The sequence below is a fragment of the Scyliorhinus canicula genome, chromosome 11 (assembly GCF_902713615.1).
Source record: "Scyliorhinus canicula chromosome 11, sScyCan1.1, whole genome shotgun sequence".
Classification (NCBI taxonomy): Eukaryota; Metazoa; Chordata; class Chondrichthyes; order Carcharhiniformes; family Scyliorhinidae; genus Scyliorhinus; species Scyliorhinus canicula.
Genome location: NC_052156.1, coordinates 22128772 through 22147118, shown reverse-complemented (window position 1 = coordinate 22147118; position 18347 = coordinate 22128772).

Sequence of the window (18347 nt, the reverse complement as noted above, 5' to 3'; positions counted from 1 at the left end):
ATCAGTTATGTAGATCGACTGGAAAAGTTAGAACTGCTTACCTGAGAGAAAAGAAGGTTGAAAGGAGATTTGATGGAGGTACTCAAAATCATGAAGATTCTGAACAGAGAAGATGAGGCGAAACTGTTACTACTCATGAAAGGATCATGAACGAGAGGTCACTGATTTAGGGTAATTAGTATAAGAAACAGTGATTATGGTGAGAACCATTTTTCATGGCATGTAGGGTTTGGAATACACTGCCTGGGTGTGCGGTGGAGGCAGTTTCAATTAAAGCACTCTAAATCGAATTAGACTGTTAGCCGAAAAGAAAAATGTGCAGGATTACAGGGGAAAGCGGGGAATGGCACGAGGTGAAATGCTTATTCCAAGAGCTAATCCAGACACAATGGGCTGAATGGCCTCCTTTTGTGCCGTAACGATTCTGTGGCAGACCCTTTTTCAAAATATGAATTTAAAAGGTGTGGATTAACATTACAATGTGTCTTGGATCTGAAAGTATAGGAATTGATGCCGTGTCTCCCATAATGCAATGAGCCAATGATACCATTCCTTAACTCTCAGGTGGAAACCTTCGCTGATTCCCGACCCACCACACTATCCCTCATGCCAGGACACTTCTCAACTGAGTTTGATAGCATGGCACGGGGCCAGTTGTGTTGGCTGCAGACCGATGCCGCTTTGTGGGAACCTGTTTGTTCTGTACCCTCTCAATCTCCTCTTTGAATGCCTCTCATTGCTCTGACACCGATTTGCCTTCAAGTAGCTGCTCCAACCTTTGCCAAACCACATTTCAACTTGGCAAAATGGGCCTTTCCTCAATTTAAAACTTAGACTAAAATTTGTTTGAGCAAATATGGAGGTAGGGAAAGGAGGCGGGAGGAAATAAGCAAAAGGGAATTTCCGTGATGGGGAGGAAGGCTGAGGAGATTACATGACAAAAGAAAAACTGTTCCGTTAGTTTATGGTGCAAGGATTAGGGGACACAATTTTGGTCAAGAGATAGAAGGGAAATGTGAGGAGGACGTTTTTTTCGGCAGCGGGTGGCTGTGACCTGGAACTCTCTATCTATGAGGGTGGTGGAAGCGATCAATGATTTCAAAAGGAAATTGAATGGACATTTAAGGGAAATAAACTTGCAGCTCTACAGCAAGAGAGCAGGAAATGGAACTGATTGGATTGTTCTACAGAGAGCTGGCATGGACCCGATGGGCTGAATGGCCTCCTTCTGTGCCATAATGGCCCTCGGACTCAAAAGTGATTATGAAAGTTGTTAAGTGGACTTGAGACATTGCTTTATCTGCAATTTGCATGCAATTTTCCAACCAGATGCATTTTGTATGCATAAACATTGTGTAGCAGAGATCAGCAGCAGAGATATTCAGCTGAATGCCAAGAACGATTTCACAGCTTTTGCACCTGGATTGTGTGGTTTTTTTTGTTCAAAGTTTACTTACGATGTATGTAAGGAAATCTTTCTTCGTGATGGAACTGTCATGGTTGCAGATTTTCCATTAGTGTAGCCTTTTTGTCATGATTTCAAAATGTTAAAAATTATTTTTGAATAATTTTTGCAATAATTTTACTACTTACAATAAGCCTATTTGAACACGTCTCTAAAATACTACATTATTGCTAATTAAGTCACCAGAAAGTGGACTATTATTGTAGCATTTACAGGAGATAAGCAGAAGAGGGAAGAAAAAACAAAGAGGTCAAATAAAAAGGAGTTCTTTCAGTGTCAGCTTGCACAGAAACTCCAGAAGCTGTTTAGGTGCAACCTGGGGAGCCCTGTGGTAAGCAGCAAGTGAAGCGAAAGTTAGTGATTGGGATTGATTTAGTTGTGCTTCAAATAAAGTATTGCATGGTTAATGCAGCACAAAATGAAGGATATCAGCAGGTACTTGAGAGTGCAAGAGGTCATTAATGCCATCCATATGACCATCGAGCCAGTAGATCCCTGATCCATCTGTGCCATCATAATTTATCTTCCTCATCTGTGCACTTCTTCAAGCTCACTAACTTTATCCCCAAAGGTGTTTGTAGCTGGACAGGTGCTTGCGAACTTCAATGAGAGGTAGGATGCTGTGTGTTGTTGCTGTCTTGTTCTGGACCACAGGGAATGCCAGTAGATTATTAGTTCAGGTCCACAGTGACAGAAAGGAACAAATGCCGAGCCCATGGCACATCTTCAAACAGAGCTAATGTTGTAAGATACTGTGTAATATATATGGCTGTGGGTGTGCCTGTCTTGTTCTGAGTGAGAAAGGGGCAAGGATTTGATGGGTAGGTCCACTGCATCAATTTTCTTCATTCTCTCCAGAGTCTATATTATGTGCCCTCTTATGCAAACAGAGTAACCACGCGATGTACTCAGATGAGCATACACACAGTGACAGTCATCCTAGAGGTCATCTTGACTGTCAATAAGCCACAATGAATCACATAGCTATGATGTGCTGCAATGATTTGATGTTCAAAACCCTTAGAAAATGTGAGCATGGTGAGACGTTCAGCTGTGAGTTGCATTTTGAATGTTTATCCTGCTGCAGTGTGGACGGTGGCTGGACGGTGAGAGTATGGTGTACTGTAGACTGAGAGCAACGGCGTGGGTTCAATTCCTGTACTGGCTGTTGTAGTCCGTGGCAGGCTGTCTCCTCTCCTAGCTCTGCCTTGATGCAGATTGATGACCCACAAGCAATATATCCATGCATCTCTCAGTAACAGAGGGAGATATCTATGACCACTTCACCTGTGGTCATAGACATATCATGAGATATGGGGAGAAAGTTTTGTCCTCAGCACCACGAGTCAGCTCAAAATTCCCTTCTCAGGGATTGGGGGTGTACAATTTTCACCTAATTTCCCTCATGAATTTCCAACCACTGAGCATTAAAGATGAGAATTTAACCTGTAATGAAAGGGTTTGGTACAATTTTGGAAAGACAAATTAATGAAGGAATGCAGCTTTCAGCCTCTGGGGCATGTAGCTTACGAACAAAAAGTGAAATGAAACTGCAGGGAAATAAATGGTTTTATCATTTGAAATAATAGCACAAGGCCAGATGAGAAAGAAATATAACTCGTCTGATCCTTGGTGGCTGTAATTACTTGCTACACTATTAAATCCAGACGTGCCTTGGCATGTTTTGGGGCCACAAAGCAAGAGTAAATGATCAGCTCCAAAATTGCAGCTAAGCATTACTATGTTGAAAGGAAACCTCAATCACGAGTATCTTAGAAGATTCAAAATAACCCTAAGGGGCACCCAATTTCCCCGATAGGATCTGATTGCATGTAGTTTTGATGCTGTTGCCCCAAAGTAGACAAGGAATTGTTAAAGTTAAGTATATCAGGGGATGTGGAGTAAAGGCAAGTAAATGGAGTTAAGGGACAGAACTAAAATTCTGTAATTGAATGATAAATGCTGGACAGGCTCAAGGGGCTGAATGGCCCACCCATGTTCCCATGTTGTTGTTTTTATCTTTATTACGGCCACTGAGGCCAGTTTCTCATGAGGATCCCACACCTGAATGTCCACTGAAAAAACACTATTGTATTTTCTATTTTTATTCAGAGAAGTAAAAGGACATAGCGGTACTTCATAATGTAGCATTCTAACAACCATACTGTCCACAATATAGACCGAATGGGCACGTGATGGCATGGCTACATAAAAGGTTATGTGTTGGGAGAGAGGGAGCTCTTAGCGGAGCCTGGGCAGAATACAAGCATGAAGTATCTGCTCAGCGTGTGAATAAAGTATTGTTCATTACAAGTTGTATGGAACCTTAGTTAGGCCACACTTGGAGTATAGTGTTCAATTCTGGTCGCCACACTACCAGAAGGATGTGGAGGCTTTAGAGAGGGTGCAGAAGAGATTTACCAGAATGTTGCCTGGTATGGAGGGCATTAGCTATGAGGAGCGGTTGAATAAACTCGGTTTGTTCTCACTGGAACGACGGAGGTTGAGGGGCTGACCTGATAGAGGTCTACAAAATTATGAGGGGCATAGACAGAGTGGATAGTCGGAGGCTTTTCCCCAGGGTAGAGGGGTCAATTACTAGGGGGCATAGGTTTAAGGTGCGAGGGGCAAGGTTTAGAGGAGATGTACGAGGCAAGTGTTTTACACAGAGAGTAGTGGGTGCCTGGAACTCGCTGCCGGAGGAGGTGGTGGAAGCAGGTACAATAGTGACATTTAAGGGGCATCTTGACAAATACATGAATAGAATGGGAATAGAGGGATATGGACCCAGGAAGTGTAGAAGATTTTAGTTTCGACGGGCAGCATGGTCGGCACAGGCTTGGAGGGCCGAAGGGCCTGTTCCTGTGCTGTACTTTTCTTTGTTCTTTGTTCTTACAAGGGCGGAACAGTGGCACAGTGGTTAGTACTGCTGCCTCACAGAGCCAGGTACCCAGATTTGATTTGAGTCTTGGTTGCCGTTCTCCCCATGTCTGCGTGTGTTTCCTCCGAGTGCTCAGGTTTCCTCCTACAGTCCAAAGCTGTGCAGGCTAGGTGGATTGGCCAGGCTAAATTGCCCTTTAAGTGTCCAAAGATATGCAGGTTAGGTGGGTGTGGTAGTCACCACTAGCAGTATTATATGTATTACGGTAAGATACATATACTAGAGGTACATGGGTAAATCCCTGCCTCTTGGCTCCGCCCAGTAGGCGGTGTATAAATGTGTGTGCTCGCCGGTGCTGCAGCCATTCTGGTAGCAGCTACAGGAGGCACAACACCTTTGCTCAATAATGCCTCAATTATTCCACTACTCTCGTCTTTGTGGTAATTGATAGTGCATCAATTTATTGAGCAAAGATTTTTAAAACGATGGATCTTTGCATCAAGCCTGAACGCCTGCAGCTGAGCTCTCAAGCAGCCAACGCTACGTTCGCTTTTGACCACTGGCTAGTATGCTTCGAAAGCTACCTCCAAACATCCGCTGAGGAACCCTCGAGCACGCAGAAGCTCCAAGTTCTTAATTCACGGGTGAGCCCTGACATTTTTCCTCTCATCCGGGATGCGCCCACTTACTCTGAAGCAATGGAGCTCCTGAAGGGACATTACGTTCGGCCAATCAATCAACAATACGCCAGGCACCTCCTGTCCACGAGACAGCAACTCCCTGGTGAGTCCCTGGACAATTTCTGGTGTGCCCTGCACATCCTGGGGAGGAACTGTGACTGCCAGGCAGTTTTGGCAGTCCAGCACACAGAACGTTTAATCCGAGACGTCTTCGTTGCGGGCATGAGGACTGCGTACGTCCGGCAATTCCTATTGGAAGGGGGTACGCTTGATCTTGCTGGAACTAGGCAGCTCGTGAACTCGTTAATAGTGGCCTCCCGTAACGTCCAGTCGTACGCCCCTGACCGCGCGGCACCCTCATGGGCATCGTGGACCCCACCAGCTGTCGACTCCAGCTCACCGCGCAGCATCCAGCCAACCCTGGCGGGCCCAAATGCTATTTTTGCGGGCAGAACAAACACCCCAGGCAGCACTGCCCGGCGCGGAGCATGACCTGCAATGGATGTGGAAGGAAGGGACACTTTGTTTCTGTTTGCCAGGCCCAGCGTCCCTGCACCCCCCACATGCGGCCCGTGGGTGCCGCCATCTTTGATGCCGCAAGCCACGTGTGGCCTGTGGGCGCTGCCATCTTCGATGCCGTCCGCCATGTGCGCCCCTTGGGCGCTGCCATCTTCGGCGCCATTTTGGACGGCGCCTCAGGACCCCTGCTCGCCTGGAAGCTCGTCTGGCCGTTCATCGCCTGCCGCTACCTCCACCACTGCTGACCAGCTCGGGACCTCCCAGCATCTGCCGCAGCTCACCTCTATCACCCTGGATCAGTCCCGGCCCCGCAACCTGACAATCACAACGACAACGGTGAAAATCGATGGGCACGGGACGTCCTGCCTTTTTGACTCCGGGAGCACTTTGTCCACCCCACGACGGTAAGGTGCTGCTCCCTCGCGGGACACCCCATCACCCAGAAGATCGCCCTGGCCTCCGGATCCCATTCTGTGGAAATCCAGGTGTACGACCCGCACCGTCCAAGGCGTAGAGTTTAGCAACTTCCGGCTCTACGTCCTCCCCCACCTCTGCGCTGTCCTGTTACTCGGCCGGGACTTCCAGTGCCACCTCCGAAGCAGACCCCTACCCTCCCTCACCGTATGTGGCCTCATGACCCTTAAGGTCGATCCACCCTCTTTGTTTGTGAATCTCACCCCGGATTGTAAACCCATCGCCACTAGAAGCAGACAGTACAGTGCCCAGGACAGGACCTTCATCAGGTCTGAGGTCCAACAGCTTCTGCGGGAAGGGGTCATTGAGACCAGCAACAGCCCCTGGAGAGCCCAAGTGGTAGTAGTAAAGACTGGGGAGAAGCACAGGATGGTGATTAACTACAGTCAGACCATCAATCGGTACACACAGCTCGACGCGTACCCCCTCCCACGCATCTCTGACATGGTCAATCTGATTGCGCAGAATCGGGTCTTTTCCACAGTGGACCTGAAGTCCGCCTACCACCAGCTCCCCATCCGTCTTGAGGACCGCCAATACACTGCGTTCGAAGCAGATGGTCGCCTCTATCACTTCCTTAGGGTTCCCTTCGGCGTCACTAATAGGGTCTCGTCTTCCAACGTGGGATGGACCGAATGGTTGATCAGTATGGACTGCGGGCCACCTTCCCGTACCTACACAACGTCACCATCTGCGGCCACGATCAGCAGGACCACGACGCTAACCTCCTAAAACTCCTTAACCTCACATGCAATAAGTAATAATGCATGTTCCGCACCAACTGCTTAGCCATCCTTGGCTATGTCGTGGAAAAGGGAGTTCTAGGGCCCGATCCCGACCACATGCACCCCCTCATGGAACTCCCCCTGCCCCAAGGCCCTGAAACAATGCCTGGGGTTTTTCTCCTACTATGTCCAGTGGGTCCCTAACTATGCGGACAAGGCCCTCCCAGTCTTTCAGTCCACAGTTTTTCCCCTGACGGCTGAGGCCTGCCAGGCCTTCAATCGCATCAAGGCAGACATCGCCAGGGCCACAATGCACGCGGTCGACAAGTCCCTCCCCTTCCAGGTTGAGAGCGATGCATCGGACGTAGCTTTGGCCACCACCCTCATCCTGGCGGGCAGGCCCCTGGCCTTCTTTTCCCGCACCCTCCATGCCTCCAAAATCTGGCACTCCTCTGTCGAAAAGGAGGCCCAAGCCATTGTGGAAGCTGTGCGACATTGGAGGCATTACCTGGCCGGCAGGAGATTCACTATCCTCACTGACTAACGGTCGGTTGCCTTCATGTTCAATAATACACAACGGGGCAAGATCAAAAACGATAAGATCTTGAGGTGGAGGATCGAGCTCTCCACCTATAATTACGAGATTTTGTATCGCCCCAGGAAGCTCAACGAGCCCCCTGATGCCTTATCCCGAGGTACATGTGCCAGCGCACAAGTGGACCGACTCCGGGCTCTCCCCTATGACCTCTGCCACCCGGGGGTCACCCGGTTCTTCCATTTCATCAAGGCTCGAAACCTGCCCTGCTCCAATGAGGAGGTCAGGACTGTCAGCAGAGACTGCCAGGTCTGCGCAGATTGCAAGCCGCACTTCTACCGGCCAGATCGAGCGCACCTGGTGAAGGCCTCCCGCCCCTTTGAGCGCCTCAGCATGGATCTCAAAGGGCCCCTCCCCTCCACCGACAGTAAGACGTACTTTCTGAACGTGGTCAATGAGTACTCCCGGTTCCCTTTCACCATCCCATGCCCCGATATGACTTCTGCCACCATCATTAAACACCTCCACAGCATCTTCACACTGTTTGGTTCCCCCACCTACGTCCACAGCGATCGGGATCCTCCTTTATGAGTGATGAGCTGCGTCAGTTCCTGCTCAGCAAGGGCATTGCCTCGAGCAGGACGACCAGCTACAACCCCCAGGGAAACGGGCAGGTGGAGAGGGAGAATGGGCCGGTCTGGAAGGCCGTCCTGCTGGTCCCGCGGTCTAAAAATCTCCCGGTCTCCTGCTGGCAGGAGGTCCTCCCTGACGCGTTCCACTCCATTCGGTCGCTCCTCTGCACCGCGACGAACGAAACCCCCCATGAACGTCTCTTTGCCTACCCCAGGAAGTCCACCTCTGGGGTCTCGCTCCCAACATGGCTGACAGTTCCTGGACCTGTCCTCCTTCGCAAGCATGTGCGGACCCATAAGTCGGACCATTTGGTCGAAAGGGTCCACCTCCTACATGCAAACCCGCAGTACACCTACGCGGCACACTCTGACGGGCACCAGGACACAGTCTCCCTCCAGGACCTGGCACCCGCTGGATCCCCATCCACGGCCCCTGAACTGACCCCCCCCCCCCCCCCCCCCCGGTTGCCTCATTCACCCCTGTGCCACTCACCCTTCCCACAGCGAGCCCCACCGCAGCCCCCACCCCAGCAGGATCCGTCCTCCCACTGGATCCACTCAGGGGTGACACAGACAACGACAACACGCTACAGTAGTCACAGGTGACCAAGTCGGCGCCCACATCACCACCAGGACTGAGGCGATCGCAGAGGTGGATCAAGGCCCCCGACAGGCTGAACTTGTAATTTTTTTCCACCACCCCCGCCGGATCCTTTTTTTAACAGGGGGTGAATGTGGTAGTCACCACTAGATGTATTATATATATTACGGTAAGGCACATATACTAGAGGTACATGGGTAAATCCCTGCCTGCTGGCTCCGCCCAGTAGGCGGCGTATAAATGTGTGTGCTCGCCCTGTGCTGCAGCCATTCTGGTAGCAGCTGCAGGAGGCACAACATCTTTGCTCAATAAAGCCTCGATTATTCCACTACTCACGTCTTTGTCCATCAGTGGGGTTATGGGAATGGGGGCTGGTGGTGGGGGGAAGGTACGGTGCCCTTCCAGAGGGTCAGTGCAGACTCGATGGGCAGCATGGCCTCCTTCTGCACTGTAGGGATTCTGTGGATTCTGAAGAAGATCCACATGACAATTTCATGCTCGTGATATGATGTACAGCATGAAAACTATGATTACCAATTATCGGAATGGAATTTGTTCGGGAGGGATATTCACTGTGGCCCTTTCTGATGTATCTGCACAATGACTCAGCGAAAAGTTGCCCCCCCCCCCCCCCTGCAAATTGTGACAATATCGTAACCCCCACCCGGGTTCCCCCACCCCCGAACCTCAAACTGATCAAATTTTTGATATGGAAGAGCAGGAACAGCTTGGCTGTTAACAAGGAAGGTAACAGTAATTATATGGCTGGCAGGACAACATGAAGGGATGATTTCCATTACATTTATTGGCTTTGTAACAGTTTCCGCTTCATTCTATAATGAATTCATTTAGTATAACCACTTCCCCAATCTAAACACGCACTCTCCTTCAGAAGAACAAAATAATCTCTGAAATAAATTCACTTTAACCTAAAGTCCAACCATGCTTAATGTATGTGACTCCAACCCTAAACCTCAGCCAAACTCTAATAGAACCATAGAAACGCTACGGAGCGGAAAGAGGCCATTCAGCCCATCGTGCCTGCGGCTGAGAAAGAGAAAAGAAAAACTGGCGGCTCATTTTAATCCCACCTTCCACCTGGTCTGTAGCCTTGCTGGGGGTTACAACAGTTCAGACGCAGATCCTGCTAAATGAGTTGAGCATTTCAGCCTCTACCACCAACTTATGCAGTGAATTGCAGATGCCCACTAGCCTCTGGGCGAAAAGGATTTTCCTCATGTCCCCTCTAATCCTGCTACCAATCACCTTAAATCTACGCCATCTGGTAATTGACTCCACAGCTAGGGGAAACAAGCTTTTCCTGTCTCACCTGTCCAGGCCCCTCATTATTTTGTATACTTTAATTAGGCCTCCTCTGTTGTAAGGAAAATGCTAGCCTACCCAATCTCTCCTCATAGCTGCAGTTTTCAAACTCTGGCAACATTCTCATAAGTCTCCTCTGCACTCTCTCCAGAGCAATTTTCAAGCAAACTCTAATCTTCTGCCTTGAAACTAAGAACACATTGCTACCTTAGAACCTTGGGACGTTGTAAACAAAACAGGAAATGGTAGAATAGTCAACAGATCTGGCAGAGTTAGCTTTTCAGATCTGTGGTTTTGGGAAAAGTTATAAATTATTATTTTTTGAAATAGATTTCGAGAACCCAATTCATTTTTTCCAATTAAGGGGCAATTTTAACTTGGCCAATCCACCTACCCTGCACATTGAGGATGAGACCCATGCAGACACGGGGAGAATGTGCAAACTCCACACAGTGACCCGGGGCCGGGATCGAACCTGGGACCGTGGTGCCATGAGGCAGCAGTGCTAACCACTACCTGGGAGAAGTTATAAATACAATAGATTTTGAGCAAGTAAAAGGGAGAAGGACACAAAGAAAGAACGAAAGGGAATCTCTGGCACATGGTGGAGAGCAGGAGATATTAAATAATTATTGGGGTTGTTAACAAAAGGGTGCAGGGAAAGTGAGCAGTAATGGGATGAGTAATGAATCAAAAGATTTGTCTAGTGGGAGGGAAGGGGTAAGACCTTCCTTGACTTTTCTCTTTCCATTTCTCAGTATAGGCTGTGCACCAATATCCACTATAGGCTGACTGGCTCCCAATGCTAGCTTGACTACACTTTCTCACTCCCCACTCAGTTTCTCTGGTTCTGTCACATGTGCTCCGAAGCTGCAACCTTCCAGAACAGCACCTGAAATGTTTCCCTTTTTCCTCAACCAAGCAACCGTCCCACCGTGATTGACAGGGCCCGTGACCATTTCACACACTTCTGCTCTCACCCCTCCTCCTCCCTCCTAGATCCATGATAGAGCACCCTCGGCTCCCCTTTCAGCATTCCAATAGGATCATTCCCTCCTCAATATCCTCAAACACCGCTAACATTCCTGCCCTTCCTACAGCACATTTCCATGCAAGCAGAAAAGATGCAGCACCTGTCTTTTTACCTCCTCCCTTCTCACTGTCCAAGGTCCCAAACATTCCTTTAAGATGAAGCAGCATATGTACTTCTTACAAATTAGTATGTATGTTTACTGGTCATGGTGGGGTCTCCTCTCCTTTGGGGAGACCAAAAGCAGACTGGGAAAACTTGTGGAAAAGCTCCATTCCATCCGCAAGCAGGACCTTGACCTGTCATTTTAATTCTCCACCTTTCCCCCACTCTGATCGTGTTCTCGGTATCCTCCAGTGAAGCTGAATGCAAGCTCGAGGAACAGCACTGTGGTGATCTACCACTGTATATACGTGTGTGCTTGCATTAGGGGATGTATGACAGTACCTGTATTACAGGTTTTCAGGTAAGCCCCTGCCGGCTAGCTCCGCCCTCAGGGAGCAGTATAAATATTCATAAGTTTCCCTGAGATGCCATTCTACAGCTGCAGCCGAAGGAATAGCATCTCACTGTAATAAAGCCTCTCTTGTACCGAATCGAGTCTTTGTGTGCAATTGTTAGTGCCACAAGCACATCATGTTTTGACTTGGCACTTAGCTGTCTTCTGAGCTCTACATCGAGTTTAATAACCCTGGCCCCCATTTTACTTCCTTGTTCTTTGTTGTTTGTTTTTCTCTCTTTCTCTCTCTCTCTTTTTTCTCTTTTTCCCTTTGCTTTCAAAATAGCTGCTTTCCTAGAGCTGGTCACACACACTTCCTCTAGGCACATTGCTTACTTATCCTAATTTATCTTATCATCAGTCCTTTTGGCCTTGAATCATAATCCCTTTTGTCATTTAATCTCTCTTGCCCTTCACCCTATCAACTTCCCTTTTGTTATTTTCCCACCCTCCCCACTTCCACTTGCTCAAACTTAATGTGTTGATGCCGGCGTCAAAACCGGCGAGAGCGACGCCGGCATCGACGGGCCTCCAGGCCCAGTCATTCACCCCTCCTTTGGGGGCTAGAATGGTGCCAGAGTACTGTTTGCTGCTCCGGCGGTGAAAGCCGACCCTACATGGCCCGTGCAGGTCTGTGCCTGCGTGCCACGGCCGTCTCCGCGCCAGCCCCCCGGCAATATGTCAGAGCCCTGCAGGGTTCCGCGCAGAGGAGCATAGGCCCACCCCCAGAATTAGTGGGCCCGCCGATCAGTTGCCCTCGATCACGGGCCTCGCCACCGTGGAGGCCCCCCCCCCCCCCCCCAGTGTCGGCTCCCCCCGCTCCACCCCCCAGGACGGCCCCTGCAGCCAGAACGCCGAGGTCCTGCCGGATAGTTCCATACCTAAACGACGCCAGCGGGACTCGGCAGAACTCGGGGGGCGCTCGGCCCGTCGAGAGGGTAGAATTGCCACGGGGGCTGCTTTCAACGGCCCCTGACCGGTGGCATGGTGACTGCGCCGGTCTGATTTCCGCCGATTCTCCAGTCGCCGGAGAATCGGCGGTCTGGCGTCGGAGCAGCATGGTGGGATTCGCACCCCCCCCCCCCCCCCCCTCCCCGATGATTCTCCAACCCGGCAAGGGCGCGGGGAATCCCAGCCAATACATTTCTAACTTTCCTCAGTTTTAATTAAGGGTCACTCTGTCTGTCTGCCTGTCCCTCTCTCTCTCTCTCTGTAGATGCTGTCAGATCTGCTGAGTATTTCCAGCATTTCCTCTTTTGATTTCAGATTTCCAGCATCTTTGGTATTTTCCTTTTGCATTGAAGGTTTTCAGGCCACAAGGCGGATGGGTGCAGTAACAAAGCTGCCAGCGCTTCCAACAATGCTCAGAGCGATTACAAGGCTATCAGCTGAACACACGGCTGTGTGGTGAATGTATTATGCCAATAATCCACCATTGTATTTGAATCTGTGCTGTTGCCCTTGTATTTGTATCTGTGCTATGCTGTTGCCCTTGTGGGCTTCTCCTATGAGCCATTGTATGGCATTATCCATAGGGGAACATGTTGGGGCATGTATGGGCTCCACCCATGGCTCCTCCCCTTGACGGGAGGTATAAAGAGCAGTCAACTTGAAGGCGGTTCTCAGTATTGGATCAGTCGCAGGCAGGCACTGCTCTAAGTTGATTGAAGCCACAGTTTACTTCTACTCTTGTCTCGAGTGAATGGATGGTCGCATCAGGCTGCTAGGAGTGACAGCAAATAAAAGTGGGAGGGAATGGTAATGAGGCCATTGGGATTAGCAACAGGTTGCCGGGAGCTGTGCCAGTGTGCAAGGGAGTTGCAACAAAGCAGAGGCACCAAGGTTACTCAAGACAAATAAAAACTGATGTGGTTAAAATTGGAAACTTACCTGCATAAGGAGAAAGAACATATGGGAACATTTGTAGAGTTAGTCGAAAGATATTTGTGGAGTTAGTCTAAAGATCCAAGTTGAAGCAGATTCATTTTTATCCCTCAATCGCAGAAGATAAAATATCCAATGTAGAAAATGCAACTTTGGAAATCTCATGCAACAACAAAGAACTAATACTATTGGTAGCCAGTGAGATAAGAACTGGAATGTATCACAAACTATCTCAGACTACTTTATACCCTTCTGGTTTCACATATTTTATTTGCACAAATTGATATTAGTTGGTTACATAGCTGAAAGGAGATATCTTCCCCCAGTTCACCATACTTAACTCATTGCTCACTGATTTTTCAAACAAAAAGGTTGTTAACAATAGAAACCTTTGCACTAAGCTATTAATATTTTATGCAAATAAGTGGCTAGGTTTCTGTTTATAACCTTTCTCATTTAATATGAACTCCCCCGCTAATAGGGTGGGGAACCCTAAATCATCCATAGTTAAGTTCTTTCCAAAGCAAAGGTAAGGTACCGACAGTTCAGACGTGGATGGGATCTGGTGTATATTGTAAATATTAATATGTGTTAATGAACCAAGTTTTTTTTAAATCTACTCAGTCCGGACTCGTTTGTGGTCTACAAAACTGGCGACGAGGCTACAACTGGATTGGTTCCCTTACTATGCCACACCAAGGTTGTACTTTTTTTGGATATGCTCTGTTTGGAAGATTAGACGTGCTCGACACAAACTTGGAGGATTGGGCACAGTATGCAGAACGCATGCGTTACTTTTCCTGGGAGAACAATATAATTCAGAGAATGAGCATCAGACAGTAATTTTGCTAACTGCCTGTGGTGTACATACCTACGGTGTGATACGAAGCCTCACATATCCTGTAGTTCCAGACACTAACACTTTTGAACAGTTGGTGACATTGATGGGATAGGAATTTAACCCTACACAATCCGTAATTGTGCAGAGATACTGTTTCAATACGGCAGAAAGGACCCCTAGAGAGTGTATAACCGAGTTATAGGGCAGGAAGAAGAATGGCAGGGCTATAGTGATAGGGGACTCAATTGTAAGGGGAATAGACAGGCGGTTTTGCGGACGCAATCAGGAATCCAGGATGGTATGTTGCCTCCCTGGTGCAAGGGTCAAGGATGTCTCGGAGCGGCTGCAGGACATTCTGGGGTGGGAGGGTGAATAGCCAGCTGTCGTGGTGCACATAGGCACCAACGATATAAGTAAAAAACGGGATGAGGTCCTACAAGCTGAATTCAGGAAGTTAGGAGTTAAACTAAAAAGTGGGACCTCAAAGGTAGTAATCTCAGGATTGCTACCTGTGCCATGAGCTAGTCAGAGTAGGAATGTCAGGATAGATAGGATGAATGCGTGGCTTGAGAGATGGTGCAAGAGGGAGGGATTCAAATTCCTGGGCATTGGAACCGGTTCTGGGGGAGGTGGGAACAGTACAAACCGGACGGTCTGCACCTGGGCAGGACTGGAACTGATGTCCCGGGGGAGATGTTTGTTAATGCTGTTGGGGAGGGTTTAAACGAATGTGGCCGGGGGATGGCAACCGATGCAGGAAGTCGGAAGGACATAAATCAGGGCCAGAAACAAAAAGCAGTGAGGAGGAAAGTGTAAGGCAGAGAAACCATAGTCAAAAAACAAAAAGGGCCACAGTACAGCGTATAGGGACTGAGGAGAGTGTGAAAGGGGAAGTGGTCAATGCAGGATTGAGGTTGTTGTACCTAAATGCGCGCAATATACAGAACAAGGTAAATGAGCTTGTTGCACACATTGAAATTGGCCGGGACGATGTTGTGGGCATGACAGAGACGTGGATGCAAGGGGATCAGGGCTGGGATCTAAATATCCAAGGATATGTGTCCTATCGAAAGGACAGGCAGAAGGGTAATGGGGTCGTGGTTGCATTGTTATGAAGGAATGAAGTTAAATCGATAGCAAGGAGCGATATAGGATCAGAAGGCAATGAATCTCTGTGGGGAGAGTTGAGGAATCGCAAAGGTAAAAAGACCCTGATGGGAGTTATGTACAGGCCCCCTAGCAGTAGTCAGGATGTGGGGCAGAAAATAAATCGGGAGATAGAAAGGGCATGTAAGAAAGGCAATATTACAACAATCATGGGGGACTTCCATATGCAGGTGGACTGGGAAAATCAGGTTGGATCCCAAGAAAAGGAATTTGTGGAATGTCTACAAGATGGTTTTTTGGAGCAGCTTGTGATAGAGCCCAATAGGGAACAGGAAATTCTGGATATGGTAAAGTGTAATGAGGTAGATTTGATTCAGGAACTTAAGGTGAAGGAATCCCGAGGGGGCAGTGACCATGATAGAATTGACCCTGCAGCTTGAGAGGAAGAAGCTGGAATCAGATGTAACGGTATTACAATTAAATAAAGGTAACTACAAAGACATGAGAGAGGAGCTGGCCAGAGTTGATTGGAAAAGGAGCCTCGCAGGGAAGACAGTGGAACAGCAATGGCAGGCGTTTTTGGGGGTTATTAGGGAGGCACAACAGAAATTCATCCCAAGGAGGAGGAAACATGCTAAGGGGAGGACAAGGCATCCATGGCTGATGAGGGATGTCAAGGACAGCATAAAAGCTAAAGAAAAAGCATACAAAGTGGTGAGGATTAGCGGCAAGCCAGGGGATTGGGAATCCTTTAAAAGCGAGCATAGGACAACTAAAAAAGCAATAAGGGGGGGGAGAAGATGAAGTATGAGTGCAAGCTAGCTAGTAATATAAAGGAAAACAGGAAGAGTTTTTTCCAATATATAAAAGGTGAGAGAGGCAAAATTAGACATTGGACCCCTGGAAAATGTGGCTGAGAGAAGTAATAATAGGAAACAAAGAAATGGAAGATGAACTGAATAGTTACTTTGCATCAGTCTTCACGGTGGAAGTCACCAGTGGGATGTCAGAGCTCCAGGAGAACCAGGGGGCAGAGGTGAGTGCAGTGACCATTACTAAGGAGAAGGTTCTGGAGAAACTGAAAGGTCTGAATGTGGATCAGTCACCTTAACCGGATGGACTACACCCCAGGGTCAAAAAAGAGATAGCTGAGGAAATTGTGGAAGCATTCAGGATGATCACTGGAGGCAGGAAGGGTCCCAGAGGACTGGAAAGTGGCTAATGTAACACTACTGTTTAAGAAGGGAGGGAGGCAGAAGACGGGAAATTATTGGCCGGTTAGCCTGACTTCGGTCATTGGTAAGATTTTAGAGTCTGTTATTAAAGGTGAGATCGCAAAGTACTTGAAAGTGCATGGTAAAATAGGACTGAGTCAGCACGGCTTTGTCAAGGGGAGGTCGTGTCTGACAAATCTGTTCGAGTTCTTTGAGGAGGTAACAAGGAAGTTAGACAAAGGAGAACCAGTGGACGTGATTTATTTAGATTTCCAGAAAGCCTTTGACAAGGTGCCACATAGGAGACTTTAAAATAAATTAAAAGCCCATGGGTAAGATTCTGACATGGATAGAGGATTGGCTGACTGGCAGAAGGCAGAGAGTGGGGATAAAGGGTCTTTTTCAGGGTGGCAGCCGGTGACTAGTGGTGTGCCTCAGGGGTCTGTGCTGGGACCACAACTTTTCATGATATACATTAATGATCTGGAAGAAGGAACTGAAAGCACTATTGCTAAGTTGGCAGATGATACAAAGATCGGTAGAGGGACAGGTGATATTGAGGAAGCAAGGGGGCTGCAGAAGGATTTGGACAAGCTAGGAGAGAGGACAATGAAGTGGCAAATTAAATACAATGTGGAAAAGTGTGAGGTTATGCACTTTGGAAGGAAGATTTCAGACATAGACTATTATCTAAATGGGGAAATGCTTAGGAAGTCAGAAGCACAAAGGGACTTAGGAGTCCTTGTTCATGATTCTCTTCAGGGTAACGTGCTGGTTCAGTCAGCAGTTAAGAAGACAAATGCAATGCTAGCATTCACATCAATAGGGCTAGAATACAAGACCAGGGAGGTACTTCTGAGGCTGTGTAAGGCTCTGGTCAGACCCCATTTGGAGTATTGTGAGCAATTTTGGACCTCGGAAGGAAGGATGTGCTGGCCTTGGAAAGGGTCCAGAGGAGGTTCACAAGAATGATCCCTGGAATGATGAGCTTGTCGTATGAAGAACGGTTGAGGACTCTGGGCCTGTACCCGTTGGAGTTCAGAAGGATGAGAGGGGATCTTATTGAAACCTACAAGATACTATGAGGCCTGGATAAAGTGGATGTGGAGAGGATGTTTCCACTTGTAAGTAAAACTAGAACCAGAGGACACAATCTCAGACTAAAGGGACGATCCTTTAAAACAGAGATGAGGAGGAATTTCTTGAGCCAAAGGGTGGCGAATCTGTGGAACTCTTTGTTGCTGAACATTGTAGAGGCCAAATCACTGAGTGTCTTTAAGACAGAGATAGATAGATTTTTGATTGATAAGGGTATCAGGGGTTATGAGGAGAAGGTAGAGAGAATGAGGATGAGGAAATATCAGGCATGATTGAATGGCAGAGCAGATGCAATGGGCCGAGTGACCTAATTCTGCTCCTATGTCTTCTGGGTCTCTTTCGTTAGCACCATGTTGAGCAATTTCTTAAAGTTGACCTGGAACCCTGTCCTTTAGTTGGCATATTTGGGGTGTCAGACTCGCCAGAGCTGCAGACGGGCCCGGGGCCGTTATCTTGGCCTTTGCCTCGCTGATTGAGGGGCGAGTGCTGCTGGGGTGGAGGTCAGCTTCTTTGCCCAGTACCTCAGTGTGGCTGGGAGATCTGATGGAGTTCCTCTACCTCGAGAAAGTCAAGTTCACCATGAGGTGAGGAATTGAGAGGCTTTACCGGAGATGGCAGCTGTAATTGTGTATTTCAAAAAGATGAACGCTGTTAGTTGCTAAAAGGGGGTGGGGGGGGGGGGGGGGGGGGGGGGGGGAAGGCAGGGGAGAGAGGAAGGGGGGTTAAGTTTTGTGAAGGGTTTGGTTATATTTTTGGGGGTTGTATGTGTGCATTGGTGTTTTTTTCTGTTCCATTGTTTTGTATTATGTATAAAATGGGAACATTTGAATATTTTTTTT